We start from the raw sequence: 12,584 nt of genomic DNA on the forward strand, positions 1-12,584 counted from the left end.
TTGTTGTAGATTAATTGACCATAAAAGTGTGGGTTTGTATCTTCGCTCTGGTTACTGTTCTCTTCATCTATGTGTCTGTTTTTGTGCCAGTACCATCTTGTTTTTATGGCTATAGTTTTCTAGTATAGTTCGAAATCTGTAAATGTGATGCCTCAGTTTTGTTCTTTCTCAAGATTGCTTTGGTATTTGGAGTCTTTTGTGATTCCATACAAATAACAGTATGATTTGATCTTGCTGTGTGAAAATACTGTTGATATTTGATAGGGATTGCGCTGAATCTAAAAATCATTGGGTAGTATGGAAGATTTAACAATATAAACTCTTCTAGTTGATGAGCGTGGTGTAGCTTTCCATTTATTTGTGTTCTCTGCACTTGTTTTCATCAGCGTCTTACAGTTTTCCAAGTACAGGTCTTTTATGTCTTTGGTTAAATTTTTTCCTAGGTATTTTATTCTTTTTACTGTGATAACGAAAGGGATTGTTTTCTTAATTTCTTTTTCTGCTATTTTGTTATCACTCTATAGAAATCAAACAGATTCGTGTGTGAGTTTTGTATGCTGCCACTTTGCTAAATTCTTCTAATAGTTGTAATAATATTTTCAGTGGAGTGTTTAGGATTTTCTATTTATAGTATCATGTCATCTACATACAGTGATAATTTTACTTCTTTTTTTGATTTGGATGCCTTTTCTTTCTTTCTTCTTGTCTTTCCAGTATTAGTTGGATAAAAGTGGCCCAAGTAAGCATCCTTGCCTTTCTCCTGATCTTAGGGGAAAGCTGTCAGTTTTTCACCATTGAATATGTTAGGTGTGGGTTGTCATATATGGCCTTCACCGAGTTGAGCTATGTTTCCTCTAAATTCACTTTGTAAAGTTTTTCTCATGAACAGATGTTGAATTTTGTCAAATGTCAAACTTCATGCATCTTTTGAGGTGATCATACAATTCTTATGATTTGTTTTATTAATGTGGTGTATCCCATTGATTTATTTGTGGGTAATTAATCATCCTGCATCCCTGGAATAAATACCACTTGATCTTGGTAAAATATTCTTTTAATGTATTGATGAATTCTGTTTGCTAATATTTTGTTGAGGATTTTTGCACCTATGTCATCAGGGATACTGGACCATAGTGTTGTTTCTTTGTAGTGTCCTTGTCTGATTTTGGTATTAGGGTGATGATGGCCTTGTAGATATTTGGAAGTTTTCCTTCCTGTTTTGCTGTTTCCAATAGTTTGTGTAGGATATGTATTAACTCTTCTTTAAAGGTTTGGTGGAATATAGAAGACTGTATGTTTCTAGGAACTTAACTATTTCTTCCAGGTTGTCCAGTTGGTTTGTATAGATTTTTTTGTAGTAGCCTCATAATCCTTTGTTACTTCTCTTTCATTTTGGATTTTATTTATTTGGGTTCTCTATCTATCTTTTGTTCTTAGTGAGTCTGGCAAAAGTGTTATTAATTTTGTTTATCTTTTCAGTGAACCATCTCTTGGTTCCATTGATCTTTTCTCTCTCTCTTTTTTTAATCTTATTTCATTTATTTCTGCTCTGATCTTTTTTTCTCTCCTCTACAATCTTTGGACTCTTTCTGTTCTTTTTATAGTTTTTAGAGGTTTTTTTTGATTGTTTGTTTCTGGTTACCATGAGGTTCATATATAACATCCTAAGTACATAGTGGTGTATATTAAGTTGATGATCATTTAAGAAGATCAAACACATTCTAAAAAAACTTCATTTTTACTCCCCCTTTCTCCATGTTTTATATATATGTTATCACATTTATTTTCTTTATTTTGTGAGTCCCCTTAACGAATTTTTATGATATAGTTTATTTTACTATTTTGGTCTTTTAATTTTCATCCGTTCATCATTTTATTTAATTTTTTATTAATTTTATTATTTTTATTTATTATATATTTATATATTATATTTATTAATTTTATTAATTAAATTTTCATCCTTTCATCATTTTTAAGTGATTGCTATACTACCTAACTTGTATGTTTGTTTTTACTCATGAAATTATTTTCTTTCATTTTCTTCTAATTATGACCTTTTGTTTTCCACTTTAAGTTTCTTTGGTATTTCTTGAAGGCTGGTTTAGTGGCTATGAACTCCTTCAACTTTTGTTTCTTTGGGAAACTCCATCTATTCTTCAAATCTGAATGATAACATTGCCAGTAGAATATTAATTGTTGTCAGATATTTCCTTTCAACACCTTGACCATATCCTGCCACTCCCTTCTGGCCTGCAAAGTGTCTGCTAAAAAATAAGCTGATAAACTTTTGTGGTTTCCCTTGTACACACCTGTACTTTTCTCCTGCTTTTAAAGTTGCTTTTCTCCTGCTTTTAAAGTTCTATATCTTTAAATTTTGACATTTGAATTAATATATGTCGTGGTGTGGACCTCCTGGGGTCATCTTGTTTGGAACGCTCTGTACTTTCTGAACCTGGATGTCTGTTTCCTTTCCCAACTTGGGGAAGTTTGTAGCTGTTATTTTTTCAAATAAATTTTCATCCCTTTTTAGTTCTCTTGTCCTTCTAGGACTCCTGTAATACAAGTATTTGCTTGATATTCTCCAAGAGATCCTGTAACTTATTCTCATTTACTTATTTATTTATTTCCTATTCAGCTTGGGTGTTTTCCTTTACTGTCTTTGAAGTTGTTGATCCATTTTTCTGCATCTTCAAATCTGTTGATTCCTTCCAGTGTATTTTCCATTTCAATTATTGTAGTCTTCAACTGTGGTTCTTTTTAATATTTTCTGTTTTTCTTGAAGTTCTCACAGAGTTCATTCACTCTTCTCTCCATTCCAATGAGCATCTTTATGAACATGGCTTTGAACTCTTTGCCAGGTAGATTTGTTATCTCAATTTCATTTAGGTCTTTTTCTGAGGTGCGTGTTTTGTTTTGTTTTGTTTTCATATGGAGTGCATTCCTCTGTCTCCTCATTTTGTTTGACTTTTTGTGTTTGTTTCTATGAATTAGGTGAAATAACTACTTCTATATTTGAAGGAATAATCTTGTGTATGATTATCCCTGTGTAGACTGTGTTTGCCTGGTGACTTTGATTGGATGGCTGGAGCTGTGGTTGGCAGGGGCTGGGGGTCCCAGGGAACTTTGTGCTGCCTTGGTGAGATGGCTGGAGCATAAGTAAGCATAGGCCAAGGCAGCTGAAGTTGACATGGGTACAAGTTAGAGGCCCCAGGGCTCTCTGCACAGAGGATGCCCTGGCAGGACAGCTGAAGCTTAAGTGGATATAAGCTGGGGGATCCTAGGGTTGTCACTGCAAAGAACACCTGGTAGGACAGGTGAAGCTTAAGGCTTGAGTGGGCACAGAGCGGGGATTCTGGGGCACCCTACTTGGAGGCACCCTGGCAGAGCAGCTGGAGCCAAAGTGGGCACAGGCCAAATGTTCCCAGGTGCTTTGTGAGGGTGATGCCCTGGTGGATCACCTGAAGGTGAATCAGGCATGGGCTGTGGGGTCCTGGGGTGCTTTATGCTGGGTGTGCCCTGGCAAGTTGTCTGGAGCTGAAGTGGTAGAGGCCTACAGTGCTCCTGTAGGCTTTGGGCCTGTGTCTCTTTGGCAAGATGACTGGAGCTGTAGTGAGCGCTGACTGTGGGTGTCCTGATGTGTACCACCCTGGGGACACCTGGTGGGACATCTGGGTCTGGTATGGGCTAGGAGCCCAGGACTCCTTGAGAAAGTAAGCTGGGTATGGGTTCCTGAACCCTGTGTCTGTCTGTACTGTTAAGGGTGAGAGAAAGCATAAACCAGCCCCACTGACCCACTGAGAGTTTCAGCAAATCCCCCACTGTTTGGGAGGGTTTTAGGGCTAGATCTTTTAAATTTAGTTGTTCTTTTAAACCATAGCTTTTTTCCTATGCCCCCAGGGATCTGGGGCTGGTGTAGGATAGGGGCCAAGTGCTTGCTGGGGTGGGGGGGGGGGTAGATCATCAATGCACCCAGATCCTGCTCCCATGAACACTATTAAGTTGGAGGGGAAACATAAACCATGGAACTCTCTAGCCCCTCCAACCCAAAGGAAGTACAGCAGTTACCTTTCCTTTTGGTACAGTTCTAGGCCTGGTTCTTTTATATTTTAGTTGTCACTTTAAACAGAGGTACAGTTGCTCTGTACCCTGGGGTAGACAGATCTGCTCACAGTCTCTTGGTACTGTTCCTCACCACTGCAGTTCGCAGTGTCAGGGGTGAAGTTTCCCTTCATTACCGTGTGTCTGTCTCGCCACTCTTTTTGTGGTCTGTCTTTTGGTCAGCAGAAACTGTTTGGTTAGCCGTCAGTTCTTCTTCAGGGGGAATTGCTCTGTATAAATCAGTGTAGATTTGGTGTGTCTGTGGAGGAGGTGAGTTCATGGTCTTCGTACCTCACCATGTTAGACTGGAACTCCCCCTTTACCATTTCTTGTAAGGCTGATTGAGGATGATAAACCCCTTTAACATTTGTCTGGAAATCTCTATCTCTCCTTCGATTCTGTATGATAATCTTGCCAAATAGAGTCTTTATGGTTGTAGTTTGTTTTTCTTTTAGCACCTTGAATATATCTTGCCACTCTCTCTGGCCTGCAGAGTATCTGCTGATGAATCAGCTCATAGCTTTATGGGCATTTCCTTGTGTGTAACTAATAGCTTTTCTCTTGCTGCTTTTAAGATTCCCTCTTTATCTCTAATTTTTGGCTGGCTTTCATCTTGCTTGGGGCTCTCTCTACTTCCTCGATCTGGATGTCTCTCTCTTTCCTCAGGTTAGGGATGTTTTCAGCTTTCTTCAAATAAGAATGTAAGCTGAGAATGAAGGGATAAAAATATTTATTTCAAGCTTTTTTGTTGCTTACCATGTGCTTGAAATACCTATTTTTGTACTATCATTGTCAGCGTATGTGTGTCCTTAAGGCTAAAATATGCCCCTTGTAGACAGCATATTATTGGATCTATTTTTTTTAAGTTTGTTCACCTGTTCCATGTGCTTTTATTGGCGAATATAATCCTATGTTTAGTTGTTGATAAGTAGGGACTTACTATTGGCATTTTGTTATTGTTTTATAGATCCGTTGTTCCTTGTTCCATTGTTCCTTGTTCCATCCAGCTGCCTTTTCTTGTGTTTTGATGTCATGTGTTGATCAACTCTTCCTTTTTAAAAAAATTGTTAATTTTTAAAAATTTCAGTGCCAGTATAGTTAATAAACAATGTTATCTTATTTCAGGTGTATGATAGAGTGATTCAGCAGTTCTATGCAGTGCTCATCATTAAGCTTATTCTTAAATGCCTTCACCTATGTCACCTATCTTCCCACACACCTCCTCCCCTTGGTAAATGTCAATTTTTTCTGTATGGTTAAGAGTCTTTTATTGGTTAGTCTTTTTTTCCCTTTGCTTGTTTTGTTTCTTAAATTCCACATATAAGTGAAACCATACAATATTTATCTTTCTCTGGCTGACCCATTCCACTTAGCATTGTGCTGCCTAGATCTGTCCATGTTGTTGCAAATGGTAAGATTTCATTCTTTTTTATGGGTGAGTAATATTTCATTGTACATATGCATATATATTATAACTATTTTTTTTTTAATCCACATATCTAGCTATGGACACTTGGGTTACTCCCATAATATAGCTATTGTAAATAATGCTGCAGTCAACAGAGGGATTCATAGATGGTTTTGAATTAGTGTTTTTGCCTTCTTTGAGTACATATCAATTACTGGAATTACTGAACATACAATAGTTCTATTTTTAATTTTTTGCCGAAGCTCCGAACCATGTTCCACAGTGATTGCACCACTTTATATTCCCACCAGCAGTGTAAGAGGGTGTCTTTTCTTCACATCCTTGCCAACACTTCTTTTCTTGTATTTTTATTTTAGCTATTCTGATAGTGGGAGGTAGTATCTCATTATGGTTTTGATTTGCATTTCCCTGATGTGAGTGATGTGATGATGAATGATATTGAATGTATTTTCATGTATCTGTTGGTTATCTGTATGTCTTCCTTGGAGACATGGTCTTCTGCTCATTTTTAGTTGGGTTAATTTTTTGGTGTTGTGTTGTATAAGTTCTTTATATATTATGGATGCTAATCCCTTATTTAAATATTTTGTTTGCATATGCCTTCCCTCTTTTCAGTAGTTTGTCTTTTAGTTTGTTTTTTTTTTTAAGATTTTATTTATTTGACAGAGGTAGGCAGAGAGGCAGGCAGAGAGAGAGAGAGCACGCAAGGGGGGAACAGGCTCACTCCTGAGCAGAGAGCCTGATCCAGGACTCTGAGGTCATGACCTGAGCCGAAGGCAGAGGCTTACCCCACTGAGCCACCCAGGCATCCTGTCTTTATTTTTGTTGATTGTTTCCTTTGCTGTGCAGAAGGTTTTAATTTGATGTAGTTCTAATAGTTTATTTTTGCTTTTATTTTCCTTGCCCAAGGAGACGTACCTAGAAAAATGTTACGACCTATGCCAGAGAAATTACTGTCTGTCCTCTCTTCTAGGAGTTATATGGTTTTAGGTCTCACATTTATTTACGTCTCCAATCCATTGTGAAGTTATATTTGTGTATGGAATAAGAAAGTAGCCCAGTTTCATTTTTTTGCATGTAGCTCTCCAGTTTTCTCAACTCCATTGTTGATTAGACTGTCTTGTTCCCATTGCATATTGACTTCGTTGTCAAAGATTAATTGATCTTATTGTCGTGGGTTTATTTCTGAACTCTCTATTCTGTTGGATTGATCGCTGTGTTTCTTTTTGTGCTGGTACCAGACTGTTTAGATTACCACAGGTTTGTAGTCTATCTTGAAATATGAGATTGTGATATCTCCAGTTTTGTTCTTGTTTTTCAAGATCACTTTATTATGTGGGGTCTTTTATGGTTCCATTACAATGTTAGGATTGTTTGTTCTAGTTCTGTGATAAATGCTATTGGTATTTTGGTAGGGATTGCATTAAACGTGTAGATTGCTTTGGGTAGTATGGACATTTTAACAATATTCAATTTGTGTGCATTTAACATCTTCCTGTTTATATCATCTTCAGTTCCTTTCATCAGTGTTTTACAGTTTTCATAGCAGTGGTCTTTTACTCCTTGGTTAAGTTAATTTATTGGTATTTTATTCTTTGTGCAGTTGTAAATGGGATGTCTTCTTAATTTCTTTTTCTGCCTTATTATTAGTTTATAGGAATGCAATAGATTTGTTATTGATATTGTATCCTGTGGTCTTACTGAATTTATCAATCCCAATAGTACTTGGTGGAGTCCTTAGGGTTTTCTATGTGTATAGTATCACATTAGCTTCAAAGAGTGAAAGTTGTACTTCTTCCTTACCAATTTGGATGTATTTTATCTCTTTTTCTTGTCATATTGCTGTGGCTAGGACTTCCATTACTATGTTGAATAAAAGTGATGAGAGTGGACATCCTTATCTTCTTCCTGACCTAAGGGAAAAGATGTCAGTTTTTCCACCATAGAGTATGAGGTTAGCTGTGGGATTTTTATATATATATGGCCTTAATATGTTGAGGTATGTTCCTTCTAAGTCTCTTTTATTGAGGTTTTTTATCATGAATGGATGTTGTACCTTGTCAGATGCTTTCTCTGCATCTATTGAAATGATCATATGAATTTTATCCTTTCTCTTCTTTTTTTTTTTTAAACATTTTTTTATTTTATTTATTTGTCAGAGAGAAGGAGAGAGAGAGAGAGAGCACACAGGCAGGCAGAGAGGCAGAGAGAGAAGCAGGCTCCTTGCCGAGCAAGGAGGTCATGCGGGACTCGATCCCAGGACCCTGGGATCATGACCCAAGCTGAAGGCAGCGGCTTAACCCACTGAGCCACCCAGGCGTCCCAATCCTTTCTCTTCTTAATGTGATGTATTACATTGATTGATTTATGAAAATTCAACCACCCTTGCATCCTGTGAGTAAATCCTGCTGGATAATGGTGAATGATTTTTTAAATGTATTGTTTGGTTTGCTAATATTTTATTGAGGATTTTTGCATCTATGTTCATCAGAGATATTGACCTCTAGTTCTCTTTTTTTGTGGTGTCTTTATGTCGTTTTGGTACCAGGGTAATTCTGGCCTCATAGAATGAATTTGGAAGCTTTCCTTCCTCTTCTCTTTTTTTGGAATAGTTTAAGAAGAGTAGATATTTACTCTTCTCTAAATATTTGGTAGAGTTGACCTGTGAAGATTTCTGGCCCTAGACTTGTATCTTTTGGGAGTTGGGTTTTTTGTTTGTTTGTTTTAAGATTTTATTTATTTATGAGAGAGAAAGAATGAGAAAGAGAGGGAGCTGAGCAGGGAGCCTGATGTGGGACTCGATCCTGGAACTCCAGGATCATGACCTGAGCTGAAGGCAGTCACTTAATCAACTGAGCCACCTGGGTGCCCTGTTAGGAGCTTTTTGATGATTAATTCCATTTTGTTGCTGGTAATTGGTCTCTTCAAATTTTCTCTTTCTTCCTGCTTCAGTTTGAGTAGGTTGTACGTTTTTAGGAATTTATCCATTTCTTATAGATAGTCAGTTTGTTGGCATATAATTTTTCATAATGCTCTCTTAGAATTTTTTGTATTTCTGTGGTGTCAGTTGTATTTCTCTTTCATTTCTGACTTTGAGTACTCTCTCTCTCTCTTTTTTGGATTCTAGATAAAGGTTTATCAGTTTTGTTGATCCTTTCAAACACCTAATCCTGGTTTCATTCATCTACTCTATTTTTTTTTCTTTAGTTTCTGCTTTGTTCATTTCTGCTCTAATTTTTTTTATTTCCTTCTACCAGTTTTGAGTTCTGTTTGTTGTTCTGTTCTAGCCCCTTTAGGTGTAAGGTTACGTTGTTTGAGATTTTTCTTCTTGAGGTAGGCCTGTATTGCTATAAATTGCCATCTTAGAACAGCTCTTAGGGCATCCTCAAAATTGTGAACCATTGTGTTTTCAGTTTCATTTGTCTCCATGTATTTTTTGAGGTCTTCTATGATTTCCTGGTTGACCAATTTAGGGTTTGTGTAGCATGTTATTTAAACCTGTATGTATTTGCCTTCTTTCCATATTTCTTCTTGTGGTTGACTTCTGATTTCATGGTGTTGTCAAAACAGATGCATGGTCTGGGGCACCTGGGTGGCTCAGCGGGTTAAAGCCTCTGCCTTCAGCTCAGGTCATGATCCCAGGATCCTGGGATCGAGCCCCGCGTCGGGCTCTCTGCTTAGCTGGGAGCCTGCTTCCTCCTCTCTCTCTCTCTCTCTGCCCCTGCCTCTCTGCCTACTTGTAATCTCTATCTGTCAAATAAATAAATCTTAAAAAACAAACAAACAAACAAACAAAAAACCAGATGCATGGTCTGACTTCATTTTCTTTAAGTTTCAGAGGTAGAATTTAGTGATATATCAGTAGCACTCATTACATCAGGTGCCATCCTTAATACCCATCATCCATTTATCCCTTTGCCTCACCCACCTCCCCTCCAGCAACCTTCAGTTTGTTTCCTACATTTTAGAGCCTCTTATGGTTTGCCTCCTTCTCAATTTTCATTTTATTCTTTCTTCCCTTCCCCTTTGTTCATCTGTTTTGTTTCTTAAATTCCACCTATGATTTCATCCTTTTGATTTTATTGACATTTGAAATTTGTAATCTATTCTGGAGAATGTTCTGTGTGACTTGAGAAGATTGTATATTCTTCCATTTTAGGATGGAATGTTCTGAATATCTATTAGATCCACCCGGTCCAATGTGTCATTCAAAGTCACTGTTTCCTTGATTTTCTGATTGGACAATCTATCCATTGATTTAAGTGAAGTGTTAATATCCTCTGCTATTACTGTATCACTATCAATTACTTTCTTCATGTGTATTTTTAGCTGCTCTATGTATTTGGATTCTCCCATGTTGGTTGCATAAATATTTATAATTGTTAAATCTTTTTTCTCACCTATTTATTCCCTTTATGCTCTATATTGTCCTCCTTTGTCTCTTCTGGCCTGCAGAGTTCCTGCTGAAAAATCCAATGACAGTGTTATGGAGTTTCCCTTCTATGTAATTGTTTTCTTTCCCCCTGCTCTTTCAAAAATTCTCTTTTTGCCATATTAATTACTATGAGTTTTGGTGTGGACCTCCCTGGGTTCATTTTGTTATGTGTTTTCTGTGCTCCTAGATCTATATTTCTGTTTCCTTCTCCAAATTTGGAAAGTTTTCAGCTATTATTTCTTCAAATAATTTTTCTGCTCCCCTTTGTTTCTCTTCTTCTTTGGGGATCCCTATAATGAGAATGGTATTACACTTGAGGGTGTTGTTGAGTTCCCTTAGTCTATTTTCATTTTTTATTTTTTTCTCTCCCCTGTTCAGGTTGATTGCTTTCTATTACTGTGCCCTCCAGGTGACTGATCCATTCTTGTGCTTTTGCTAGTTTACTACTTATTCTGCCTGGTGTATTTTAAATTTCATTTACTGCATTCTTCATCTCTGATTGGTTATTTAGTTTTCTGTGTCTTTGTTGAGGTTCTCCACTCTATATTCTCAAGTCAAGTGAGTATCTTTATGACCATTATTGTAAATTCTCAATCAGACATACTACTTATCTGTTTCATTTAGCTCTTTTGCTGTGATTTTTGTCCTGTTCTTTTATTTGCGAGATACTCTTTTGTTTCCTTATTTTGTCTAACCTGCTTTTTGAAAGTAATGGCCTTATTAAGAAGAGTTCTGTATTGGCCTGCTGTGCAGTGTCCCTGTTCACCCAAACCTGGCACTTGAGGAACGTCTCCTGTGTGTGTTGCCTGTGCCCTATTGTTGTGGCCGAGCCACCTTCTCCTTCAGTCCAGTCTTCTGCAATAGCTCACTTTGTCTCTTGTGGGCAGGGTTTAGTTCCTGGGTTGTTAGTGGGCTAGTCTGGCGCCACACTGGCCCTAAGTTGTCAGATCAGGCATTTTGCCAGAGATGCGATAGCATGGACCAGCAGGGCATTTTCCCTGTGTTAGCCCTTGAGATGCTGTCACTGCTAGGCAGGCCCTGTAGTTAGAGGAGATGCCTGCCACCAGCGCACTGTGGGGGCCACATTTGGACAGGTGTGCGTGCTTATTTTGCCTTCTCCCCAGGCTAGGAGTCACTTCCTAGTGGTGCTCGCCCCTGGTGGGGCTGCTTATGCTGCCAGGCTTATGGCATTGGTTCAGATGGGCTCCCACTAAGGGCGCATTGGATGGGGCAAGTTTGCAGGAAAACTCAGGAGTAGGGTGGCAGTGTTACCAAGGCATTCACAGGTCTGCTGTGGGAGGGGACCTAGGGACCCGGACCAAAGGCCTGGCTACAGGGGTCATGTCTGTTGGAGAATGCAGGGGCAGGGCACTGGTAGCACAAGCTAAGGGGAGAGTGTTGGTGCTGCCTTGGTTCCTCTAGGTGTCCATGTATCTAGGCTGAGAAGCAGGGGAGGAAAACCTCTGTTGTTCTTGGAGAAGTGTCTGGACAATCCCTGCCCACTCCCCACCAGCACATGCTCTTGAGAGCTGTGGCCTCTATGTCATATTTCAGCAGGCCTGTCTGCTGTGCTGTCTCTGGAAGAGCAGGGACTCAGACTCTGTTTCTGCTCACCCTTTGGGTCTCCAGGAGCCAAGACTGCAGATTTTTAAAGTTCCAGTGTTAAGCTTGCTTACTGTAAAAACTCCAGAATTTTGGCCCCTTTAGTTTTCAAAGCTTCAAATATCACTGGGGCTTGTCTTCCCTGTGTAGGTTCCCTATGCCTAGAGTGCCTGGTGTGAGGGTCTGTTTCTTTCACCTTCCTGTGCCCGTGATGTTCTTTCCTCCTGTGGAACATCCCATGGGCCTCTTTAGCTCCTGATGTTATCTCTGCCCTTCCTATGCACTTTGATGTGGCCTCTTCTCTACATTTAGCTATGGGGAATCTGTTCTGTCACTTTTTGCTGTTTTTTTTCTAGGTTATGTACACTGATGTGGGTGTTTTCTAGTTGAATCCATGGGAAGAGGTGAGCACAGGATCTTCATACAATGCCGTTTTTCCTGGGAGTTTCTTGTGAAATTACTTCAGATTTTTCCCAAGTTACCATGAGTTATTCATAAAACATCTCAAAAAACTACAGTGCCTTATTTTAAACCAATAACTTCAATAAAATTCCTAACCTTCACACTATTATTTCTCCTTCTCCTCAGGTTTTAGATTAGCAATGTTACAGTTTGTGTATTTTTTAACTCTGTTTAATAACAGAAAGCTGTATTTGGATTATTGTATTTTTTTTTTTTTTTTTACTTTTAAACTAGAATGGTAAGTGAATTACAACCATTGCCATATTATGGAATCCACCTTTGACTGTGGTTTTACCATTACTAGTGAGTTTGACAGTGCCTTCTTAAATTTTTATGATGTTAAATAGTGTCCTTTTAGTTTCACTCAAAAAACTCCCTTCAGCATTTCTTGTAAGGAAAGTCTAGTGGTGATCTCAGCTTTCGTTTGTTTTGGAAAGTTTTATCCCTCCTCCATTTCTGAAGGACAGCTATGGTAGGTATAGTGTTCTTTGTTAACAGGTTTTTTTCTTCCAATATTTTGGATATATCATTATGTTATCTCCTGGCCTCGAAGTTTGT

This window comes from Meles meles, chromosome 3 (genome assembly GCF_922984935.1).
Source record: "Meles meles chromosome 3, mMelMel3.1 paternal haplotype, whole genome shotgun sequence".
Lineage (NCBI taxonomy): Eukaryota > Metazoa > Chordata > Mammalia > Carnivora > Mustelidae > Meles > Meles meles.